Below are 26,637 nucleotides of genomic sequence, written 5' to 3'. Positions count from 1 at the left end.
CCCCCCACCCCAAACTTGGGAATCATCCCACCTTGAGGTCCCTGCTCCAACTACAAAATTCCCTCTCACCTGAGTTTTGCCCCAGGTTCCCTGAACATCCTGAAGGTGCTGCCAAGTAAACCCCCAATTTCATCACGACTTTCCCAGGTGACCCCTCACCAGTGCTCTGAACTGCACAAAAAATAATGTCCAATTTCCCTCAGGCCAGCACTTGGGGCCTCCTGCATGGGCCCCCAACCCATCTTGCCAATCACATCTCCCATGATATTGCCATTGAGGATATCAGGCAAGAGCATGCCCCCAGTTCCTCCCAACTCTAAGATTTAGCCATGCTTCCCCCTAGACCTGTGCCTGCAAATTTATGTGCAAGTTCTCTTGACTGTAACATGGGGAAGAGGAGCCCTGGGAGTGTTCTGTGACCAGGGTGTAGTCAGCAGTGTCTTCACTGCCCCATCCTTTCTCTTAAAGATGGTCCCACCAATTACGGGTCCATAACATCCACATCACAGAAATATTTCTGCATTTCTTTGCAGTCAGCTAAGCTTTTCACATGTCGCAACTTTTTAAACACATAATGTAAGATATGACCATGACACCCATTTTATAAATGAGGAAACTGAGAGTCCAGAATATAGTCACTAGCTAAGCTGATAGCCAAGCACAGGTTAGCACCAGAGTCCATACACACTACACTCTCGCACAGGAGCTGAGTGCAACTGAAACCCTGCTATAAAAAATGCCGACCTCCCGGCCAGCTCACTGCATGGCCCTGGGCACATCGCTTTCCTTCATGGAGCCAAAAAATGAGGGCTCTGAGGTCATCCCAAATATCTGCACACCCCTTTCTCTCTCCCCTTCATCAGATTTCAGAAATGCAGCCTTGGAGGTGAATTAACAAGGGTAACATCTTATGTCTTTGGTCAGTTCCATCCCAAGGTTTCCCTCCCAAACTCCCATGCCCATTGACTGGCCATTTTTAATAAGCTCAAGATGCACAAGCATTAATGCGGACTGCACAGTATGCATCCTACATGGGCTTCACGAGGGAGGGCAACGGAAGAATCCCTCTTTCCTTCAAGATTCTGAAGACTAGAGCTTCTCTCTTTAGCACAGGCAACGACAACTGCCGCCTGACCACAGACCTCGTGTCTGGAACCACATCCAGACTTCTGGGTAGCATGCCGCCATCACTGTGCGTTTTCCTAAAGCTCAAATGCTGACTGCCAGGCTCTCCCAGGACCACAGGATCCTAGATCTGGCAAAACTCAAGGAGCAACTGGTCCAACTTCTGTGCACAATTTGTATGGTACATTTGTTCATTCAAAAGCATCACTGGTATCTCTTTAATCCACAGCAATAAGATGAAGCTAGGTTTCTGCTCTTGAGAACCCTGCACCAATAGCTTCAATGGTTTCTCAATGGCCACAGAATAAGTCCAAATGCCTTATCTAATATCTCAAGCTTCTCAATAACTCAGACTCAATCTTCTCTTTCCACCATAAACTCCCTCCCAATGCCACTCAGCACATATTTTTTGCCTTATTCGGACTGAATTCTTAGCTCCTGTTGCCTATGCTTCACCTGCTACCCTTTTCCATACCAATATCAAATATAGATAACCTACACATCCTTCAAGGCCTACTGGTGGTTCTCAACTGGGTCAAGATCAGTCCTTGAAGAAAGGCAGTCATTTCCACAGTGTCTCATGTGTTACCTAACATCTCTGGCCCTGATCACTAAAGGACAATGGTGGTCTGGCCTCCAGCACTGACACGACAAAAAACAAAAAACACCGCACCACGTTGACAATGCCCTAACATGATGTACTGCCCCGCCAGCCTGCATGAACCTCCCTTGCTTCTTAGTCCAGCCAGAAGTCTCTCTTCTCCGGCTGCTCAGTCTGCTATCTAGGACATGGATCGTGGCCTTCCTTGTACTGTTCTCACTACGCACTTGACAAATTCTCTTTCCAGGGAGGGCTCCCAACGGGAGAATCTGTGACTTATCTCTGCCCACAGTGCCAAATCTAGCTCAGCACCAGGCTCACAGTAAGTGTTTAATAAACATTTATGCACAAATTATGTAAACAAGACAACTGTCCAGGGCATGACTCTCAGGAGGAGATTAAACTGAGCTGGAAAATTACAAATCAACCACTGCTGTCAAGACTAAGGAGGACTCATTTCAGACACTGGACAAATGACCTGTTTTGAAGGATATTAAGTATATCAGGTATATTAATGCTGTTCATTTTATTTAAATAAACAAAATATTAAGTAGAACACTCTATCGGTTATATTATAGTATTAGAATTAGTTGTACATATTAAATATTTGGGGATAATAACCCTGGGTATTTTAAAATCATAGTCCACGGTTAATATACTTTCTCAATTGACTCCAAGTTCCCTTACCCCCTCTGAAGGGCCTTCCTGTGCCACAGAAAAAGACAGCTAAAAACTACATTTCCCATACTCCCTTGAAACTAGTAGATTAGATTCCAGGAATAAGATGTACTTATGTGAGACTTAGAAGGTGGAAGAGAGGCTAAATTCTCCTACTGCTATTTCTTCTGGCAAGCAACACCCTGGAATCATGAGTCAAAATGTCATTCCATTTGGTAATGGAGTCCTGCCAATAAGCATGAGGATGCTGAGAAAAGTAACAGAGGTCTCTGTAGGGGCTTCCTAATCCCATGTTCCTTCTCCCTGGATTGTGGCTATGGAATAAATTCTTAAATTCCATTGCTTTTGGCTCCCACTGTTCCAACCATTCCAACAATTCTGTTAGCATCTCTTTCCGTGAATTAATCCCTTTCCATTTAAAGTATGTAAAATGTTCTTCCTGAACTTAAGCCTGATACACGCAAGAAGGGGAAAAAATAGATCAATTAATTGACCATCCATTTATCTATTTCTGATCTGCTCGAGATCTATGTCTGTCTATACCTAGTCCTTCTCCTTTGCCTCTGTGAAGGGGAAAAAAACACCTCACTTCAGTGTGATGAGCTAAACAGACCAAAGGGACATAAGCAGCAGGTGTCATTAACTAGCTTAGATGCAACAGAAATTCTACTGATATAAAATGAGGCACGTTTATAGCACAATTACTGACTCTTCCCTGAGAACTCTTTGGCTTGACCTCTTTGTTTTCCAGATCCGCCGCTGAATCCTTCAGTACCTCAAAGGCACACCGGCTACACACCTGGCCATCTGCTCTGGCAGCCCCAGAGAGGAGGCCTCCAGAAAGGTCTGTTCCTGCCCTTGCTTCTTTATTTGTCAAATGTGCATGCCTGCTCAGCCACTCAGTCGGGTCTGACTTTGTGACCCCATGTAGCCTGCCAGGCTCCTCTGTCCATGGGATTCTCCAGGCAAGAAAACTAGAGTGGTGTGCCATTTCCTTCTCCAGAGGATCTTCCTGACCCAGGGATGGAAGCTTTTGCCTCCTGCATGGGCGGGCGGATTCAGTCACTGAACGGCCTGGGTTCTCCAGGGATGGCAGCAGTACCTTCCTCACAGTTTGTTTAGAGGACCGAGCTACAAGAGTGACTCGCCCACAATGACTGCTTACTAGCAATCACCTAGAGTGTGACCTAGGGGCAATCTTAGGGCACAGGTCTAAGTCCTGTTTTACAAATGGGAAGACTGAGACTCAGATTCTATAACCCTCCCAAGGTCAGATGGCTGATAAGCAAGGGGTGGGGGCAGAATCCAAACCCTGCTGCATGGCCTCCCACCAAATCCACAGCTCTGCACCTCAGCGTCCTGTTTCCTAATATGCATACCTAACCGACAAAGGTACTAAACGGGAAAAAGAAAAACAGCCCAGACATAACGGGGCTGTACCTTGGGAGCTCTCTGGGTATCATAGGATGATAAAGCCAATGTCATAAGCCCTGCCCTTCAGCACAGTCAGCTCCTGTGGGTAAAATTAGCTCAGCTCTGCTCCAGTGCTGCCTGGAGCCCCGAGGCAAAACTCACCCTAGGCACAGTGTGACCTCACCTGACCCTCACTCCCAGGAAGGGTCCCTCAGGCACTTCATTAGGGCCTGGGATGACTCATTTTGCTGTTTCCAGCTCTGGCTGTTGAGGTCACCTCTGCTCTCCAGAAAGACAGCTTCAAAGGAGAAGTAAAGATAAAACTTCAAGCAACAGTCCTGAATTCCTTTCCTCCTGGGCAGATCATGAGCAAAGATGGGGTGCTAGTTTGCCATGCTGGCCCTGCCCAGGGGGAAGGAGGGTCTGCTGAGTTCTAGAGTCCAGCTCAGGACCAAAGACAGACACTGGCCTAGATGGACTGCCAAGACTACAGTTTATTAGTTTATTCCAGTGATGATGGTCCTGGTTGGGGAGGGGGCAGTCCATATTCCTGTATGCTGTAGAATGGAGCACCATGATGATGACCACCAGGGTGTCCTCTGCATCCTCCCAACCCAAGGCCACCAGACTTGAAGGTGGAGCTCACATGCCACTTCTCCTGGGGCCTTTCCTGCCCCCATCCCTACCTACCTCAACTTGTCATCCAATTTCCACAATGCCTGATCTCTACCCTTTTTTTACTGGTGTTTATTTGTTCAACAAATATCACTTGCACACTTATTTTGGACTTGAAGATACAGAATCAAAAGGAAAATAACCTCTGCACTCAAGGAAAGGCAACCAACTGCAATAAATAGCAAAGATTGGGAAAGTGGGACTATCAGATTGGGAGGTCAGAGGTACATTCCAAGCAGAGGTGATATCAGAGCAAAGTCTTGAAAGGAACCTGTGAGCTATCCAGATAAGGGGGGAGAGGAGTGATATTTTGACAAGAAAACTGTGTTAAGTTGTGGAGGCTGCAGAGAATCCCCTATATATTCCAGGAGCACAGGATCGGTCTCTGAGATGAGTAAGATAAGGATGAAAAGAGGCTGGGACCCAATTCCCAGGGGTTTTCTATCTTATGCAAAAGAGTCTCAAAGGGAAATCCTTTAAAGGATTTTAATTTTAAAACAGAGATTTGGTATGAATGGATGTGTATGTTTCTCAAAAATCACTTTGGAAGAACAGAGAATGGAATGGAGGAGGGTGATGATAGAAAATGAAGGTTAGTTGAGTATTACTGAAACCCTGCAGAAGAGAGATGCCAAGAGTCTGAACTGAAGCAGGGCAGCAAAAGTGGAGCAGGTAGGCAGGGTGTACTTACCTCTAGTAGGTAAATATAGGGTTTCCTTGATGGCGCAGTGGTAAAAAACCAGCCTGCCAGCGCAGGAGACGCAGGTTCAATCCCTGGGCCAGGAAGATTCCCTGGAAAAGGAAATGGCAAAACACTCCAGTATTCTTGCCTGGGAAATCCCAGGGATGGAGGTGCCTGGCGGGCTACAGTTCATGGGGTTGCAAAAGAGTCAGACACAACTTAGTGACTAAACAGTAACCGGGTGAGTGTGAGGAGTTACCATGGGTGATGCAAGAAGGTCTGAGGATGAATAGCTGAAATAAGCAGAGGAAACATCCAGAATGAGTCCCAATTTCCAGGCTTGACTGACTGAGTAGACAGACATTGCTATCATTCAACAAGGTAATAATGCTATCAATAAGAGACAATGCTAACATTAAGATTTCCCATCAGAACATTCAAAAGGCACTGACATATATAAGTCTGGGACTCAGAAGGTCCAAACCCAGTATAACCTCCTAAGGGTCATGAGTGCACAAACAAAGAAGGAAGCTGAAGACAAAGCTCTGCATGTGAGTGGGAACAAGGGCCAGCAAAGAAAGCTTGAGGACAGATGAAGATGCAGGGGAAGAATAATGTAAGTCAAGAAGCAAGCATGGTCAAGAATGACCATACCACAGAAGCCAGACCACAGCAGTGCCGACAAGAAATGAACTGAGCCCCATAGACCTGGACGAGAGCTGCTTAGGTCAGACTGAAATGGGCTAAGACACCAAAAGAAGGAGAGACAACTGAGAAGACAGAGAAGCAAAGAAGAGGCATGGCATGGTGTCAGAGAAGGGTAAGTGAGTGTATGCCTTACTTCTCCCACTAGGCAATAAGCTTGAGAACAGTGCTGCATCATGATAGATGTATAATGAAAGCCACAAATGCAATTTGTTACTTTCCAGCAGCCATCCTTCTAAAAAGCCAAGAAGAAACAGGCAAAAATAATGTTAATAATATATTTTATTTAATCCAATATACCCATATTCATTTCATTCATAATGAACATAAGATTTATTAATAAGATGTGTGTGTGTGCTAAGCTGCTTCAGTCATGTCTGACTCTTTGCAACCCCATGGACTGTAGCCCACCAAGCCCCTCTGTCCGTGGGATTTTCCAGACAAGATTACTAGAGTGGGTTGCCATGTCCTTCTTCAGAGATCCTCCCGACCCAGGGGTCAAACCTGTATCTCTTAGGTCTCCTGCACTGGCAGGCAGGTTTTTAAACACTAGTGCCACCTAAGAAGCCCATTAATAAGATGTTTCACTTTTTTTATATACTAAACCTTTGAAATCTGGTGTTTTATACTTATATCACACCTCAATTTGTTGAACTGGGCCACATTTTAAATCCTCAATGGCACATGTCATTCTGCTTTAACCAGTCAGAACTCAGCATGGAAGCTGACATATTGTATTTTTTAAATATGATAAAATGAATGGACAGGTGATGGATGGAAGGACAGATGGATGGACTGTCATACCATTGAGAAAACTTAGTGAAGTCTCCATGGTTCTTGGCCTTTATCAACAGCACTTTAAATTTCCAGTCTTGAAGCATATTATGACTGGGCCCTTGGGATAGCTTAATAGTAACATAAACAGCATAACTTCCATTCCTTCTAAACGTCCTCTCTTCCTTGGAAATTCAAAAAAAATGTCAGTCTCTAATTTTCTTAGAGCAAAACAACTCTGTCAAACACTGATCAGTAGACCTACTATGCACATATATCTCAAGCAGGTTACCTTACCTCTTTGAACCTGTTCTCTCCACCATAAAAATACAAGGCCAACTATGCATATCTCATACACTCATTGAAAACTCAAAATAGTGAAACACTAAAGTACTACACAGAAGCAAGGTATTCCAAGAAGTTTCCCTGTATTATAAATACATCCCATACACACTTACCATATTATAAACCCCAATCATGCCTACATGCACACGGAAAAAAACAATTAACGGCATGGCTACATTAACATTGGTATTTTAACTTCCAACACCACTATTCTTCCCTTCTCCCTTCAAAAATCACAGAAGATATGATCATCAGCCTTAAGTAGAGATTTAAAAGTTCAAGGGCAGGACTAGAGTAAGCATGGGAAATGGTATGGTTGAGGGCTCCAAGGCCTTTCTATAGACGGGACACAGAAAACATCTTGCATTAGACTGACCACTTAAATTTAACAGTTAAAGTCTCCACCCAACTTCCAAGAGCAGAATGGTAATAAGTATTTGGTTCCATTCAGCTTTTTGAGCATGAGACACAGAAATACTGGGGGAGATTTGAAAAGATGTGAAGCAATGAAGATTTCTTAGGGGCACAACTGCCAAATGGAGAGAAAAAAATTAAGATGATCAATTTGCTTCTTTAGTTGACCAGGGTCATCATCCACAAAACCGAATTTAAAAAAAAAACAAACTTCCTTCAAAATTCTGCAGCTACCTGACCAAGAATGAGAGACACTCACAGACCCCAGACATGAAGGAGTTCATCTGACCATCCAGCACCTAATTTTAGTGGCGAAGAAACAATAAGAACAAGAAGAGAAAGTGGAGGTCTCTTGATGGAGAAGAGGGAGTGGACAAAGGGGTGGAGAGAGGGTTACCAACGGGATCACACAGTTTGGGTGGCACAGCGGAGCCTTAAACTCTGTTGGTCAGGATCCAAATCTTTTGTTGTCTCCCTGGTTTGTTTAAAAGCCAAATTAAAAATTACCCACTGACTGACCCAGCCAGATAAAACTACTGGCTCACAGGTTGCAGAGTATTATACCAGGAAAAGTTTTTAAATACATAAATTCAGCTGTAAATGCCATCTAATCCAAACTCTGTTCTACTAGCAAAAGACAAATCTTTGTTCTATTTGGTATTTCTCAGCCACACATTTTCCACAGCCAGTGAAGTTCTTCTGCAAACCAGCCATCACAGACAGTCTCCACCCAACCACACATGTGAACCTTTCTGTGCTGACCACACAGCAGAAGTGTCCCCACCTGCCGGGATTTAAAGAAAAACCAGAACACGGTAGTACATCCTGACCATAGAAGGCAGGGCCATTTATAAAATGGTGCTGTTGTTGTCAATTAACAAACACTTGTTATGTACCAGGCAACTTTCCAAGCATGTTACCAGTATGAACACATATAACCTTTCCAACAAGCCCTATGAAATAAGTACTGTTATCATTATTCCCATTTTACAGACAGGAAAACTGAGGCACAGGCAGACACAGAGGTACACAGTGGCGGAGCTGGAACTGGATCTAGGCCATTTGGCTCAATGCCTGGGCTCTTCCCCTCCACCCTAGGCTGCCCTCAGTTGGTTCTATTTGTCCTCCTTGCTTTGTTGTTGGGGGAGGGGTCCCAGAAGACAAACACTGACAGAGAGGAAGGAAAATGAAGGACACATGACTAACACATTCTCTCTCTAAAGTCAAGCGACAAGAGAGGCCAAATCTTAAGCAGGAACCAAGTTACTGATTTGCTGAGAAAGCCCTGTCACGACTGGGAATATGCAGTGTCCATTAGATCAGCACACTACCTGTCACCTTCAGGAGGAGGTCTCGGGAGAGGGGAAGACAAGTCAGAGTTTCAGGGATGACAGAAGAGCCAGACTGAAGCATCACCCCCGAGATGGTCAGGCTGAGGGGACTAGAAGGCATGAGCCAGGTTCCCTGTTCCCCAAGCTCTGCCAATGCTTGGAGCAGGGACTCCGACCCCCATTCTGCTGATGAGAACATTGATGCCTCCAGTTTTGTTACAAGTTACAAGAAAACCACCTGTTCCTCGCAGATGTTGCTATAGTTCATGGGAGACATCAGTGACAGTGTAGGGGTGGACCACTCAGGCTCTGCAGTCAGACAAATTTGAGTTCAAATCCTGTTCCTCCCACTGTATGATGCTGTGCAAGTTACATGCTGAGTTCTGACTTCTTAACCCACGAAGTGGAGAAAGATAAAAATCCCTCCCTCCTGGGAGATTAGAGACAATGCTTGCAAAAGGCCTAACACCTGGCCCAAGCCAGTGACTACAGTCCTCCCTGCTTATCTGCTGTTTCAGTTACCCAAGGTCAACGTGGCTCAAAAAATTTTAAACGGAAAATCCCAGAAATAAACAATTCATAGGTTTTAAATTGAGGGTCATTCTGGGAAGCATGATGAAATCTCAGGCCACTTCGCTCAGTCATCCCTTGAAGAATGAATCAACCCTTCGTCCAGCATATCCTGCTTCTTAGTCACTTAGTAGCTGGCTCAGTTATCAGATCTACTGTCTCAGTATCAGCATTTGTGTTCAAGTAAGTCATCCTTCTTTTATATAATAATGACCCAAAGTGCAAAAGTAGTGATGCTTGCAATTCAGATCTACCAAAAAGAATCTGTAAAGTGAAAAGGTGAAATGTTCTCCACGTAATAAAAAGTAATAATTGTATGCTGAGATTGCTACAGTCTACAGGAAGAACAAATCTTCTATACATGAAATTGTGAAGAAGGCAAATGAAACCCATGCTAGTTTAGCTGCCACAACTCAAACTACAAAAGTTATCACTATAGTGAGTGATAAGTTCTTAGTTAAGATGGAAAAGGCATTAAATTTATACGACAAAATATTTTGAGAGAGACTACATTCACATAACTTCTATTACAACATATTGTTATAACTGTTATATTTTATTACTGTTGTTAATCTTTTATTGGCATAATTTATAAATCAAACTTTATTGTAGATGAAGTTTATACATACAGATACAGATATAGATATCTGTACATACAGGAAAAAAAGTAGCACTATCCATGGTTTCAGGCATCTACTGGGGTCTTGGAACACATTCCCTACAGATAAGGAGGAACTACTGCACCTGAAATAAAAATAAAAACCACCTGACACACACCCCTGCCCCTGTATCTTTTCCCTCCTCTTGTGGGAAGGATGAAACAGACGTGCTGCCCTTCCCCCTTTCTTCCCTGCTCTTCCAATGGCATTGCTATGCTCACAGTCACCTGGCACAAAATCTCTTAAGTCCCTCAACCATCCAGTCATGTCCTCTGCTGTTTTACACACTAGCGTTCTTACCCATGTGCTCCCTTTTTGTCTAGAAAGCTTTTTTGCCAAAATCCTATTCATATTACAAAACCCAACTCATGCATCACTGACTCCGTGAAAGCTTTCTCATCATTCCTTCCTCTGTGCTTCGTGTGCACATCAATTATTACACTGATGACAGTAAAAGATAACTGAATAACCACATGCAAAGCTGATATTCACCAATACACAAAGATATGACAACACATTGCTAAAATATTTAAATATGTCATTTCTGTTTCCTGACCCCCAAATGTCCTCACCCCACCTCAGCTCTCCTAATCCCTCCTTTAGGACCCCTTGAATCTCATCGTGGTCCGGCAACAAAAAGGTTCCCCACGGCAGAGCTGGTGTCCCTTCAGTACACATACTGAATTATACACATATAAACTCAGTTCAGTTCAGTTGCTCAGTCGTATCTGACTCTTTGCGACCCCATGGACTGCAGCACGCCAGGCCTCCCTGTCCATCATCAACTCCCGGAGTTTACTTAAACCCATGTCCATTGAGTCGGTGATGCCATCGAACCATCTCATCCTCTGTCATCCCCTTCTCCTCCTGCCTTCAATCTTTCCCAGCATCAGGGTCTTTTTTAATGAGTCAGTTCTTTGCATCAGGAGGCCGAAGTATTGGAGTTTCAGCTTCAGCATCAGTCCTTCCAATAAATACTCAGGACTGATCTCCTTTAGGATGGACTGGTTGGATCTCCTTGCAGTCCGAAGGACTCTCAAGAGTCTTCTCCAACACCACAGTTCAAAAACATCAATTCTTCGGCACTCAGCTTTCATTATGGTCTAACTCTCACATATAAATTACACACACATAAATATCACCCCTACCTATAAGGATAACTTACTCCTGAACTAAATGCTGATTTACATAGTTTTGGGAACAAGACCTGTAAGGAAGCCCCCTGAGGGCAGAAGCACAGGATTCCCCAGCAGCCACAACACTCCCCACAGGGCAAACTCCTCGCAAATTTCAAAGTGATTCACAATGTCTCCAACAGCCCTCCCTACTCAGCCAAGACTTTGCATATAGTAGATCTTCCATAAGTCCTGCAGCCCAACAGCCCTGCTGAGTGCAGCTCTGGAGTTAGACTCAGTTTTACTCTCACCTTCCCCAAGCTGCCCGACCCCGGCTGCTGGCCCTCAGTCCACCTCATCCCCCACGACTTGACCTAGAGGCCAGCCCTCTGCTCCACTCCAAGGATCCCTTGATTCTGACAAATCCAATCCACACCCTCCTGAGACTGCACGAGGGTCCTCATTCTTGACCTGCATCTAGGAATGAAAAAAGGACCAAAGGGCACACAATTCCTCAAAGTACACAAGGGCAGTGAATAAACAGAACTTACACCTTTAAAAGTTAACTGTTTAACTTTTTAAAAGTTAAAAGTTGTTACAAACAAACAGTTCCTTACATTTTTATAACCTATTAGGGCTTTAAAAACCTTTCACATCCAATTGATTCACTTCCTCCTCCCTCATCATGCAGTGAAGCAGAAAGAACAGGGATTACTTTCTCCAATATTAGCGATGGGAGGTGATTTTGCCACGTAACACAGCTGAGTCACAGGGGCCAGGACTGAATTCTAACCTCAAGAATCTCAATCCCCAGAGCCCTCTGGTTTCCTTGGGTAAGTGTGTCTCTTTAATGAAGGCTTTTACAGACTAGGATATAAAAAACAACATACAACTCTGTCACTCACTGTATCCTAATGCTGCTGTATTCTCCTGCATAGCACTTTTCACTTCCTGAAAGCCTGGGTCTATTTTCTTGTCTGTTGTCTGTCCCAACCCCCTAGACTGCAAGCAAGATGAGGCCATGAACCTTGCCTGTCTCCTTTGTCACCATACCCCAGCACCTAGAACAGAGCAAGGCATACTTGACTGTGAAAAGAAAAGAGGATTTGGACTCAAACCCAATAATGACCCTCCCACTGATATTTGTGAGTGTATTTGGGGGTGGGGGGATGACTCTCAGACTGATTCTTTACGATCCTATGAACCGTAGCCTACAAGGCTCCTCTGTCCATGGAATTCTCCAGGCAAGAATTCTGGAGTGGGTTGCCATTCCCTTCTCCAGGGGATCTTCCCAACCCAGGGATGGAACCTGCATCATTGTGTCTCCTGCATTGGAAGGCGGACTCTTTACCACTAGCGCCACCTCTCCAAGCCTCAATCTCTTGACCCTTAAAATCCAAATGATGACACTTATTCCCCAGTGTGTTGAGGGGAGGAGTTTTTTAAAAAGAATAGTTGCCAGTGCTCCACACAAGATAAGCAGTCAATAAATGTTGGGCTCCTTTCTCTACCAGTCACCAGCTGTGCTTCCTTCATCCCGCCCACCCTAAATGTCTCTTTCTCCTATCAATCACCCCCATCTCCTGCAGCCCTAGAGCCACAAACACACCCTTCTCCACCTCTGAGCATCAGATCCTTCCTGCGGCCGGTGTCTACAAGGGGGACCCAGGCTGAGCTCACAGCTGCAAACGACCACATCTTCATGTCTGCCAAGCTTTGACCTACTTCCCAGCCAGACCAAAGCAGGTGTTGCTGCTAGTGATTCAGCAGGGACTTTTTTCCCCCCCAAGTCATCTTGAACATAGAACATAACACAGAATCACAAACTCACGGAACTCAGAGTTGGAAGGCCTACAAAGCCCAGACCATCTAATGCAACTCTCTTAATCGATAGATATGGAATCTGTGTTCTAGAGAATGAAAATATCTTAGCCAAGAACAAACCCCTCCCCCAAGTTCCCCAGAATCAGTTACAACAGCATGACTCCAGTTATATCCTAAAAATAGACCCTGACTTGCCCACCACTTTCCCTCATCTCGGAAAAGATTCCTTGTGTGTCAAAGCTTAAGTTTTTGCTGATTCCATTCCAAGCAAATGTATTCTCCATTATTAAATATTCTGCATCTCTGTAGATGATGGAAATTTTCTCTACTTTCCAGCCCCATGAACTACAGTTTACACACCTGGAGATAAAACTGAAAACATTTTAAATAAGGGAGGATATAAGAAAAGACCAACAGACTAGAAGTGAGGAAGTATAGCATACAAACTTGGTTCTGCCACTAACCACGTGTACGACCTTGAGTGAGTCCATCTTCCCTCTGGGTCCCCTTTTTCTCATATTAAAAAGGAATTGCTGGAGCAGATCCTCTCCAAGCTGTGATATTCCGAATCTATGTGTCTCATCATCACCTTCAATTTAATATTATCACCCACTATCCAAAATAATTAGGCTGTGACTCACTAAGCCCAGAATTTTTTCATAGTGCAACTGAGTATACGTTTTTAGCATGTGATCAATATTGTCAATGAATTAAAAAGCTTTTCAAAAACAAGGGTCCCATTTTTATGTAATTATGTGACAAAGACTTTGTAAATACGTAAATTGCTGCCTGCCAAATGAAGAAGTTTTAGAGTAATGCATGCTGTAGGGTGACAATAAAATAGTAAGACAGTTTCATCAATACATCAAAATTTAGGTTTCCTGTGACTGTGGATTTCTTCACAGTAGCTTCTTTATTCTAATAATCCTGCCATTCTTCAAATCCCTTCCTTATAAACTTTGTGAAGAAGTAGTTGTAGACCTTACAGGATATTCTCAATGGGAGCACCTCTTTAATTTGGGGATGGATTCTGATTTTTCCAACAGTTACTGAGAGACAATTCCAGTGAATAAGGGAAACGAGCAAGTTGCTGGTGATCAGGCTGAATAATACTGGCCCAAGAAAAATGATCACAGGAAGCTTTTGGGTAAGAAGAGCTTCAGGGGCACAAGTCATAGAGCCACAGCTGACCCCAGAAGACTCAAAGAGGGCGAGATGATACTCAGTTGGTTTCTAGGCAGTATCACACTTGCAATATAAGGCACTAACTCTTCTTAGAGCTGCCAAGAAAATTCAACGTGCCGATTCAGAGGTGGTGCTTCTTTCCTGCTTCCTATTGCTCTTTTCCCCCCAAAAAGAAAAATAAAGTTTCTTAGTAAATCCCAGGTGGTCCCTATTAAAACCCAACACAAGCACAGTTACTAGAATATGGCCTCAAGGACAATGACACACGTTCCCCAGTTTTCTTTCCCTGCGAAGAACACACACACACACACACACACACACACACACACCCAGTGAAAAAGGCCTTGTGCTTTAAAATGTTCATAACAGTGGTATTTAGAAGAATAGATAACTGACAATAATCCATGTCCAAAAACATTTAAATGACTAAATTTAAAAATAGTACTTCTAATCAATGGAATATAAGTGGCCATTAAAAATATAAGAATTATAAAATAACCTGAAAATGTTTATGAATATTCATTGGAGAAAAGAAAATAGCAAGCAAGGAAGCAACCTAGAGGCCCATCAGCAGATGAATGGATAAGGAAGCTGTGGTACATATACACCATGGAATATTACTCAGCCATTAAAAAGAATTCATTTGAATCAGTTCTAATGAGATGGATGAAACTGGAGCCCATTATACAGAGTGAAGTAAGCCAGAAAGATAAAGACCAATACAGTATACTAACACATATATAAGGAATTTAGAAAGATGGTAATGATAACCCTATATGCAAAACAGGAAAAGAGACACAGATGTACAAAACAGACTTTTGGACTCTGTGGGAGAAGGTGAGGGTGGGATGTTTCAAGAGAACAGTATCGAAACATGTATATTATGTAGGGTGAAACAGATCACCAGCCCAGGTTGGATGCATGAGACAAGTGGTCGGGCTGGTGCACTGGGAAGACCCAGAGGGAGCGGGTAGAGAGGGAGGTGGGAGGGGGGATCGGGATGGGGAATACATGTAAATCCATGGCTGATTCATGTCAATGTATGGCAAAACCCACTACAATATTGTAAAGTAATTAGCCTCCAACTAATAAAAATAAATGAAAAAAAAAGAAAATAGCAAGCAAACTGCCTAGTAAGAGGAAGTATAAGAAAGTACTGGTAGATAATATTTTAATAATATACTTTATTTTGAAAAATGATGATGATGACTAACAGCTAATGGCATGACTCAGGACGTCTCCATGTCAGCCTGGAAATACCTGAAGCTATGATAAAGACATAGAGGTTTAAATAGAAGGCAATCAGAAACTCCAGAAAAAAAAACAAAAGACTGCATGAGAAATCATGACACAAATTTGGAGAAACCAGTCCAAAAGAAAAGAAAGGGTTGATGGAACTTCAAGAAGAAATGTAGAATAGACCCCAAGCAGCCAGGAGAATGGTTAGAAAGACGGAAGATATATAGGATATGGTAGAAAACACTTAATTACTTGATTTTCTTCTCCCAATCAAAAGAATACAACCACAAAATCCAAGAATATTAACAACAAAAAAAGCAAGAGGCTCCATGTGGAAATAAAACAAACAAACTGGGATGATTTTCAACAAGTAGAGGGGAATTAGAAGGATCTACTAGATTTTGATGCTAGCTAAGGGAAAGTTCAGTCCCCTATGAGTGGCTTAAAGGTGGTGACCTCAGAAGCCTAGAAAAGGAAATGAAACCACAGTACATGACTTAGCCCTTTATTGAGCAATATTTACCTAGAAATCATAATGCAAATACTGTTGATTGTTTTCAGCTTTTGAAATTGACCCACAGACAAAGCACAGAAGATTCAGTTATGGTTCAAAATTATAAAAGTGCATGTAGACATGTATGCATTTATAAAAGCTGGAGATGCAAAAGGTAACATAAAATGTAACAAGTTGTAAAAGTGGGAGAGGAAAGGTAAAGAGAAACCTCAACATCTTCATCTTACAAAACGGTGGGTGAAGTGATCCTGCCAAAAGTAGATATGGCAAGGAATGGAGATATGTGCACATCATATAAATTTATAAAGGAAACTAACCCAGAGAGAGCAAAAAAAAGTGATCCAACTGTCAAAACTTAGGAAGGGGGATAGGAAGTGCCAGTGTGTATATGAGCTAGTCCTTCCGATCATAAAAGTCAATAGGCACACCTAAAATGAATAACTTTAAAACTAAAGATATAAGCATACTATTTAAGGACATAACAATAACCACTGGAAGAATTTAAAAGAAAAAATGATTACAGATGGAGAAGGGACTAAGGTTGAGAGAGATGGGAGAAGAAATTCTTCTTCTTAGTTTTTTGGGTTTTTTAAATAAAGATTTCTGTGGTATTTTACTCGATTTTTACTATGAGCATTTATTTGAATATCTATTAAAATTTTAAAAAATAAGAATACATGTATATGTATGGCTGAGTCCCTTTGCTGTCCACCTGAGGCTATCATAACATTGTTAATCAGCTATACTCCAATATAAAATAAAGCATTTTTTAAAAGGTTAAAAACATATATATTTCAAAGGAAAAAGGAATTGCTTAGAGGTCCTAGAGGTCAAATGTGGAGGGTATATCTTGGCAAAATCATTATGAAGGGACATTCTTGGGGAGACACTAAATACACAACCAGTCCCCTTTTTAGGTCCCTTTGTGCTAGGATGCCCAGCTGTGCCTGACTCTTTGCAACCCTTTGGACTGTAGCCTGTTAGACTTCTCTGTCTATGGGACTTTTTTCTATACTGGGAATTCTGGAGTGGGCTGCCATCTTCTCCTCTAGGGGACCTTCCCAATCCAGAGATTGGACCCAAGTCTCCTCTGTCTCCTGAACTGCAGGTGGATTCTTTACCCCCTGATCCATCACGGAAGGCCCTTTAAGTCACTATGCCCTCTTTTAAAAACCCCCTCTCCTCGCTCTCCCCAAGCTCTCTCTCTCTTAACATCCTCCTATAAAATTTTAAACACTGTATGCCCCTCTCTCTTTGCTGGCTTCAAAATAAAAAGCAGACCCCAGTGAAAACTTGAAAACATAGAGAATCCCTGAGGAAACCCCAAAATCAACAGACAGCTCAGACTGCATAGTCCTGTGGCCTAGAAGTGCACCAGGGGCTGGAGGTTGGAGCTATAATTAGCTGCTTCTGGGCAGGCAACAAGAACTCCTGTTCCCTGGAAAGGAGGTAATTAAAGGAGGCAGATTTCAGCCTGAGGTGGTAAGTCTCAAGGAACTGTGGCTCCAGGCAATCCCAGCCTGCACCCTGAATGAGGAAATAGGAACCCTCAGGCCTGACACTCCATTCCTAAACCATTTTTTCTTCTCTCCCGTTTCTAAGGCCAGGGGAGTGCCAGCCATCAGCCTGATCACTTCTCTTTTTTTGGTCACTTAAGACCCATTTCCTGGGCACCCCCTATGTATCAGGCATGTGCTCAATACTACAGCAAGGGCACAGATGAATCAGACCTGAACCTTGACCTCAGGGAGCCGACAGGGCAGCTGGGCACAAACATAACTCAGGGCACCCAGCAGTCCTGATAGAATTTTTCTCCAATTCCTGCAACCACCCTGCAGAATAAAATGCTTTCCCCGTTTTACAGTTGAAGAATCTGGAGCTCGGAGAAGAGATACCACCTTCCCAAGGTCATGGAGCTATAGAATAACTGGGCTTAGACTCAAAACCAGGCTTCTCTAGCTCAAAAACCTAAAACCTTTTCTCCCTGTGCCATCAAAAAAAAAAAGAAAGAAAAGAAAAGAAGGCATCTCTACAAACAAGGCTAAGCAGATAGGCCAGGGACCATGTGCCAACCTTTCTCGGAGCTCATCGCAACACTCAAGGATTTTCATTTTTAAGGATTTCCAAAACCTCATACTACACCTGTGCTGGTGCTTAATGGCTCCCTCTCATACCATCCAACACCTTAGCTGTCACCGTCTCAGTGTTCAGAGCCTTGGCTCAGCATTTCTCTCTCAAGGTTTCGCACTCCACAGGGTCTTTGCTTTCAGTAGGAAAGGATCACACAGCCTGATCCACCAAAAACCCAGAAGTCTGAGCTCCATCGCCATGAGCCTGAGGGAGTCAGCAGCTCTGGCTTCACATCCTTGTCTTGCATCTCAGCATCTGTCCACCTGAGACCCTCCAAATACAGCCAGGCTCCTCGGGAGAGTGGCCCAGGAGAGCGGATCTGCCTGGCACATGTCTGAGGCCTGCCTTCTGCAGTGCTGTGTCCATCTACTAATTTGCCCTGCATATCCACCCAGAACTGCCCCCATAAACTTGACAAGGGTGCTGCCAACTTTCCTCTGTTTGGGAAAGAGAAGAGGCACAGGAGAGGGGAGGCTTCACATAGGACTGAATCATGACTTGTCATGAAACAAAGATTTAAGATCCAGCTCACCTACTGGATGCATCAGTTTCCCCATTGATTGTGGCAACTCCATGATTTGGGGATGCTGCTTTGCTGTTTTGTACAAAAAAGAAACCTAGAGTTTGGTATTCAACTGAAAAAAAAAAAAAAATGCAGCCTGAGGATTGTTCTCCCTACATCACATCTACTGACCAGCTCCTGTTACCCAACCCTTTTTGGAGACATATGGTCATCCTGGCCCTTTATTAGGACATCCTGAAATCTGAACCAAGGCCAGTACTGAGATTAATTACTTAAATATAGCTGTTGAGTCTTGCATGCTTTGGCCCATATTTGTAAGTTTGCAAGTGTCCACCTGGCCACCATCTACCCAGATACTGCCATGAGAATTTTCAATGAATTCTTCAATACTTTCCAGCCTGTGAATTTTAGGGGGACTTTCTTGGCATTGTCTCACTCATCCTTAATGGTCTTATACTGCAACGGGAAGTAAGATAACTTCCATTGGGCATAAGTATATGAAGGCAGATAAGGGAAGTCCCTCATTCATACCTCTGGCAAAAATGTACTGAGCAATTAATTCATGTAGTCTCTATGCTGTGATTGTGCCTGCATACAGAGTTGAAAACACAAGGAGGCTGCCCTCAAAATATTCAGGCCTCATAGAAGGCCAAGGACAAGCAAATTATTAAACAAGTATTGGCACAAGAGAAAACAAGCTATCCACTCCTGACTCCCAGCCTCCTCACGGGCAGCGATGCACATCTTCCATGAGTCAGTATCCCTGGACCACTCTAACAGATGCTAAAACTTAAACTTCAGTTCTCCCAGCTGGAAGTGGTAGGAGGAAGATAAAGCACCTGATAGGTTAGCAATACACAATGGAATCTATTTCATGCTGAAGAGAAAAGTAAAAAATAGAGAGGAAAAGGAACTTTTCTAAGAGCTACTTCAGCTTTTAATTACTAGACGGTACCAGACAGAGAGACCAAAGTACTGGGAACTTCCCAATTCCTTCTGGCTCCAAATGCCAAGGTCAACAGCAAAGACAGCAAGGAGTTGTAAGACCCTGACAACCCTCAACATCACCCCTATCCACACCTTTACCTACACAGCTCCCTCTTCCTGACAGGTCTCTGCCCTACCTCTCCTTCCAGATTATCCCTGCTCATCCTTAGAGGTGGGCTTTGCTTGCTCCAACCACAGTGGCCACACATCAAATGCTAATGGAATTAGATAAGGCACCCCTGCTGTTACTGCACTACTTGGCAAAATAATTGTTTAACAGATCCTTATAACTTTCAGAAGAAGCCCAAGAGACTCACTCTACAATTTCTTATCATCCAAGGCCCTCCACACCAGGGCCTGACCTGCCTTCCCATCACACGGTCAGTGAGCTCCATCTGAAGGAGTCTAAGCATCCTTAAGAGCCCACTCCAGGTCCAATACTGTAGAAGCACAATTCCCTGATCACAGAACTCATCCCTTGTTCTGGGCCCACAAGGCACGCTCTTGTCCACTTTCCCCACACTGTCTGCTCTTGGATAGTTTATCTTTTCATGGGAGCAAGTCCTCCCATCCCTACTGGATGGGGAGCTCCCTGTGGGCAGGTCCTTATACCCCAGACACCCCAGGACAGTCAGGGCACATCCAGGCACTGAGAAGTCACCCCAGCATAGCTCTCACAGCTGGAAGTAGGCCAGACAAAATCAAAACTTCACTGCTTTTCAGTGCTCAATCTATACATTTTCACCTAATGTACTTTTTACTGTCTTCTGACTGGATCCTCCCATTAGATTTACAACATCTTGGCCAGTCGAATTCCCAACTGACAGTCTCCCACCAAGAGGCACAGTATCACTCCTCGAACACCTCCAAGGACCTCACTTGGATATCTTTTACTGTGTGTTCTTAAATATTGAGTTCAATGTATCTCCCTGGGCTTCCGGTTGAACCCCTAGGAGTGGCAGGTGAGAAGGGCAAGCACAGGACAAGCTGGGGAAGCAGGGTCACGTGACAACTAAGAGTATGGACTTTGAAATCAAGCAGAACTGGCTTCACCTCCCAGCCTGCCGCTTGGGGGAAGGCATCAAACCCTAGGCTTCTCATGGCTGCTAAAGGAGAAATGGAAATACAATTCAGGCAGAGTGCCCGGCTCAGTGAGCACTTGATAAAGGGCAGCGATCATGGTAATTAGTTCTATTCCTGTTTCCCATTCTAGCCTGCCGCATAATCAGAGTGCTAATCACACCCTTGACCTCTTGGTGATGCCTGTCCACCCTTCCATAGGAGATCTTTGCAAAGCCTCAGTCAGCATCTCATTCTCTTTGCTGCCGGCTGGCAGGACTGGAAGCCAGGGCTGACCAGATTTCCCATTAAAACCTTGGGAGGAAACTGTCCTTGGGAGGACAGTGAAGAATCCGGGGGAACATAGATTCTTGAGTTTCTGCCTTGACGGGTGCTGTCTACCCCCCATTCTGGAGAATGAGGGCCATCAGATGCTGCTACCTGGGCCACGTGGATCAGGGATCTTGGATCCACCTCCCTGATCACAGTCCCTAATGACAGCATCAGGAAGGAGGGCAAAGGTGGGGACGAATAAGCAGCATGTGACCATGTCTGTCATCCACATCCAGGCTGCCGACCCACTTGCCACCCCGGGACACATCTGCCTCAAGCACCGGGGACGAGGTGCCACCTCTTCACCAGGCTTACTTCCCAACCATCACTGCAGGTTGGCAGCAGCTCAGCGGCCACGTCCTCAGGCAGAAGACACTGGATCCAGTCCTGGCTTCGGACTAAACTCTAGGTAACCCCAGTGTCTCGGTGATTCTCTCTCTGAGCCTCACTTTCCTCATCTGCACAACTGGATACTGACTTACACTGTTGGTTTGTTAACCAGGGATGCCTGGCAAACACACTTAGGGAATTTTCTCTAAGTAATCAGGACCAGGCTAGCTCTCGGGAATTCTGATTGAGGACTGGGGTGAGAGCTGGGCACACATATGTTTTTAATTCTCTGCTGATTCTGAAGGTTAAGAATCAGTGGCCTTAGTGGGAAGGGACAAACTAGGGGTAGGGGATGAGCAGATGATTGTTATTGTTGCTATTGTTGAGTTGCTCAGTCATGACCAACTCTTTGCTACCCCATGGACTGTGGCCTGCCAGGCTCCTCTATGCATGGGGTTTCCCAGACAAAAGTGCTGGAGTGAGTTGCCATGTCCTACTCCAGGGGATCTTCCTGACCCAGGGATTGAACCCATATCTCCTACACTGGCAGGTGGATTCCTTACCACTGCACCACCTGGGAAGCCCGGATTAACAGATATAAACTACTATATATAAAATGGGCTTCCCTGGTAGCTCAGCTAGTAAAGAATTCACCTGCAATGCAAGAGACCTAGGCTCGATCCCTGGGGTTGGGAAGATCCCCTGGGAGAAGGGAAAGGCTACCCACTCCAGTATTCTGGCCTGGAGAATTCCATGGACTGTATAGTCCATGGGGTCACAAAGAGTTGGACATGACTGAGTGACTTTCACTTTCATGTAAAATGGATAACAAGGATTTACTATGCAGGGAATTACACCCATTACCTTGTAATAACTTAAATGGAATATAATCTGCAAAAATACTGAATCACTACGCTATACACCTGAAACTAACATACTATTGTAAATCAACTACAAATCAATTTTTAAAAAAGGAATTCAAAGGGGAAAAAAAGAAGACTCATCAACCTTAAAGATCCCTATGTCCTCTCTTGCTGAGATCATCATGCCTCACCCCTGGGAAAATATGTGTAAAGACCTTGGCACAGGGCCTGGCACACAACAGCACTAATTAAAGGCTCACTCCTTCCACCAACACATCCTCTCCCAGCCAAGGCAAGACAGCAGCTGTGAAACAAACTGTGTTGGCCAACCAGATCAGTCTGAATCAGCGCAGACACATGGTCCACCACTAGGAGCTTCCCACCAGTGGGAAGAATGGGGAAGGGGTACCTGTAAATAAACACAAGCCCTGAAGAGCGGAGGTGAGCACTAGAATGATGCTTCCCCAACCTTACTGTGCACATATATCACTTAAGATGAACTTAACAAGTGGAACTTGTTAAGATGCAGATTCTGGAGTGGGGCTGACAGTCTCCATCTTTAACAAGTCCCAGGTAATACTGACGTGACCAACCCAAGAAAGAAATCTCGAATAGCAATGTTCTGAACACAGGTATTAGCCAGAGTAAACAGATGCACAAACTTGCTGAGCATCAGTTAAGTACCACCCTGCACTGCCCTGGGGCTGGCAAGACAGAGATGAACAAGACGTGGAAAAGAGAGATCTCAGCAAGCATTCACAGTCAAACATGCTTTAAATTCTACATCTTAGGCAGAGCCAGGGTATCATGGACATTCCAGTAAGAAGTCATTAATAATATCTGGGCAGCGTAAAACAGAAAACCATAAGGAGAATGAGAAGGTAACTACCTTATGGAGGAGAACAATACAAAATATCAATAGGACATTCAGCATGGTGCCACGGAGGTTAGAACTGCAGTGGTTCTAGCCAGTAAAGGCTTTTATATTTTTTTAGGGGGAAAAAGGAGGAGTGGGAGGAGAAAGAGGAGAAGATGTGGCAGATCATACGAGGCTTACAAAGCCTGAAATATTTACTATCCAGCTCTTTACCAAAAAATGCTTGCCAATACCTGGGCTAGAAAGAGAAGACGCACAATACACAGATTTCACACTGGTTATTGCAAGTGGCTGCAGGTAGTTTTTTTGTTTTGTTTCTTCTTTGTGCTTTTCTTTAGGTTCCTAACTTTCTTCAGTTACCATGAATTATTTTGAAATTAAGGGTGAAAAAAGTCCTTGCACTTTCCATGTGCAAGTAATACATCTTACAAAATAATCAGAGGTGCAGAAGAAAAATTTAGTAAAGAGGATGTTCATCACAGTGCTATTTACAATGATGAAAAATTGGACATTCAAATGTCAGCTACCCAAGAAAAGATTAAAAATTATGGTGTATTCTTATGATGGAATAATAGCCATCATAAGTCATCAAAAATTATGTGTATGAAGAATTCCCAGTGCCATGAGAAGGTGCTTGTACTCCACTGTTTGGTGAAATGGTAATATACAAAACTGTACATGCCATAAGATGTCAAGTCAGTAAAATGCAACAAAAAGTAATGAAAAGAACTATTCAAGAATATTAAAAACAAACAGTGTTTGTACCTAAACTGTGGATTTATGAGTGAGTCTCATTTCCTCCTTTATTTGGTCCTATATATTTGAAATACATTATTATGATCATGTGCTTCTCTTAGAGCAATACTTAGAAAATCTGGTTTCGTTTTATTCTTTCACAATTCTTCCTGAGAGATTGAGAAGAGGTTCAAGAGATGGAGACATCCATGCTACCTTTTGAGGAATGAGCAGGTGTTCACCAAATAGAAACAAAGGGCCCAGGGCCAAGAAGAAAGGACATGAAAAGTCACAGGCGTGCAAGAGAGTGCTTAGTAACACACTCGTGGTAGCTTCAGCTATAGAATGTGACTAACAGGGGTTAGCCAGAGACGTTCTAGAACTGAGGTAAGGTCGGATGGATGGCAGGGTGGAGGTGTGCCCAGGAAAGGATTTTACCAACAGGCCAAGAGAAACAATAGGCAAGAAGGCAGAAGCCAGCTGGAAAACAGGAGGGGAGATGCCTGCTCTAAAACAGAGGGGACGATCACGAAGAACAGGCAGAGCAGGAAGAGAACTGGCAGGTGAGAGTCTTCCACTCTGTACCACTCACAACACGATTCTCCTTCATTTCTAACACGGCTGTGCTGTGTGTGTCTTTGCACCTAGAAATAAAATAAATGAGTTGGGAAATCAAACCAACATATTCTTATTGTCCCAGGCATTGCCAGAGGCCATTCTGACTTCCTCCTAAAAGCAGACCCAATGAACACTCTGCGTGGCTTCACAAGTTACTTCTGAGTAAGGCACAGATGCCGGGCAAAGGAAAAGATGCCATTCTGTCCAGCGGACCCAAGGCAGGAGGCTAAGTGGACAAGGATAAAGAGGAAGAAAGCCTCACCGGAGGGAACGAGGAAGATGAGGTGAGCAGGGCCAAGAAGTGCTGTTCCCCTCTTCAGCCAGAAGTCGTGATCTTAGAGAAAGAGAAGAGGCTGCAGAGAGGCTGTGCTCAAGTCCTTCTCAAGGCTGGCTTCCCAGCAGGATGAGAAATGGGGTTCCAGGAAACGCGAAGGAACGGTGCTGGCAGGAGACACTCAGACCCACTCACAAGGGCTTTAAATGGAAATATGAGAGCAAGGGAGGAATTTGGAAGTCCAGAGCATGCACTGAGCAAGTGTGTCCCAGCCATGGACACCACAGAAGGGCCGGGGCTCAGGAATCACAGGGGAAGCCAGGGGAGAGAGACCAGTCTGGCCAGCCCTCTCAGCCTCCAGGAGCCCTGGGGTCCAGGCAGGAAGTGAGTTGCAAAGGTGAGATAGGAGTCTGGGAGGAAATCCACAGGGTTCCCTGCGGGGGGCTGCCTGGAAGAGGTTCACAGATGACCCAGACAGAGAGGTCGTGCAAGAGGAGGCCACTGTGGAAGAGTCTGCACAGCCTTTGAGGATGGCAAATTCAAAAGCCCTGGGGCTGAGCAAGCTGCTCAGATTAACAGAGAATGTGGAGGACTGTGGCTCTGCAGAGCCTCAATGCCCTCAATATCTCATTTCCCTTCTGGGGGGCCAAACATGTCTGCATGTCTGCAGGACCACTGATCTGCAGCCCTGACGAGCCCTCCATCGCCCTGCTGCCAGGACACCTCCTCCAGGTCTTGTACACACACGCTCACAGAGCTGCTCCTCCTGCCGCACCAATCTGGTTTGCATGTCTGTTTCCTGTGTTGACCACAACCTTGCAGACAGCTGAGAGGGTACCTTATTCAACTTTTCTGCCCTGTCCTGGGAATGGCAGACAGTGGACAGAGAGTTGAAACATGTCCCTTGCTACACACACACACACACACACACACACACACACAGTGTAAACTAAGCCTGCATGTGCTGTGCTTAGTCACTCAGTCATGTCCAACTCTTTGCAACCCTATGGACTGTAGCCTGCCACACTCCTCTGTTTATGAGATTTTTCAGGCAAGAATACTGGAGTGGGCTGCCATTTCCTTCTCCGGGATTGATTCCTGACCCAGGGATTGAACCTGTGCCTCCTCTGTCTCCTGCATTGCAGGTGGATTCTTCACCCACTGAGCCATCAAGGACCTGCTTCAAATTATAGCTCAGTTAAGTCAAGTGACTTGCACAAGATCACACAGCTAGTAAGTGGCTGGGACTAGAACTCAGCCCTCCTAATTCCAAGTCACATGTTTGTTCGCCTAATTCCCACTGTCTCTCAATTGTAGCACTCAGTAAGTCACCTATGCATGAGAGGGTGGGGACCACATCCTACCCAGCTTAACAATGATTGCAACAGGCCTACCGGTCAAGGAGTGAGGGCCAGGTACAATCTCGGCACTCTACCTGCTGTCCTAGGAGGTGTTACTATTCTTGTTTTCAGATGAAAAAATGAAAAAGCCATTTACTCAAGGTCAAACTTCCTGAGACCCACGCTTTCAGACTACCATGCTATAATACCACCTTGGGTTCAAGTGCAATTCCTAGTGCAGAGCTGTTGTCAAAACTGTGGATTAACTGAATAAGAAAATGTAGGGTGGAGACAGCTAAATGAAAGGCTCTCAAAAATAAATTTGTGACCAAATCAGGCAAAGCTGGTGAAATCTGTCATCATTCTGTAGTAGAACTAAAAATAATAATGTTCCTGGACCTAAAAATAATATTGTTCTGGTGACAGTATGGAAATAACTTCAAGCCAGGATTCCTGGTTTTGACTCCAACTTCACTCCTGATATCTGTGTGACTCTAGAACAGTCCTTTCCACCTATCTCTGTGTGTCCTCTCCCCATCTATAAAAACTCAACAGCCCAGCTGTGGGACTAAGTCAGGGGTCATCAACTAAGTCATCAACATTGGCACACCAATGAGCTTGTGGAAGTACAAACTCACAATCAACTACATCAGAAGCTCTGGGATGGGGTCCAGAAAACCCTTCAGGGAGACTCTAGTGCCCCTTCAAGTCTGAGAACC

At 44.3% G+C, this 26,637-nt stretch overlaps 1 protein-coding gene across 7 annotated transcripts in view; it reads right to left on the bottom strand.

Annotated features, from left to right (window-relative positions):
* Window positions 1–26,637, bottom strand: part of LOC122675400 (LIM domain containing preferred translocation partner in lipoma) — a 713,437-nt gene that overhangs the window by 664,576 nt on the left and 22,224 nt on the right. The window contains exon 1 of one of the 7 annotated variants that reach the window (XM_043874066.1): window positions 5,184–5,207. The exons of the other annotated variants lie outside the window; for them this stretch is intronic. The gene's annotated coding sequence lies outside the window, so the exon portion shown is untranslated. Of the gene's footprint in view, window positions 1–5,183; window positions 5,208–26,637 lie in introns of those variants that run through there. 7 annotated transcript variants of the gene reach the window in all.

This window comes from Cervus elaphus, chromosome 19 (genome assembly GCF_910594005.1).
Source record: "Cervus elaphus chromosome 19, mCerEla1.1, whole genome shotgun sequence".
NCBI classification, from domain to species: Eukaryota; Metazoa; Chordata; class Mammalia; order Artiodactyla; family Cervidae; genus Cervus; species Cervus elaphus.
Note: the sequence above shows the minus strand (reverse complement) of the source record. Positions and strands in the feature narration are given on the sequence as shown.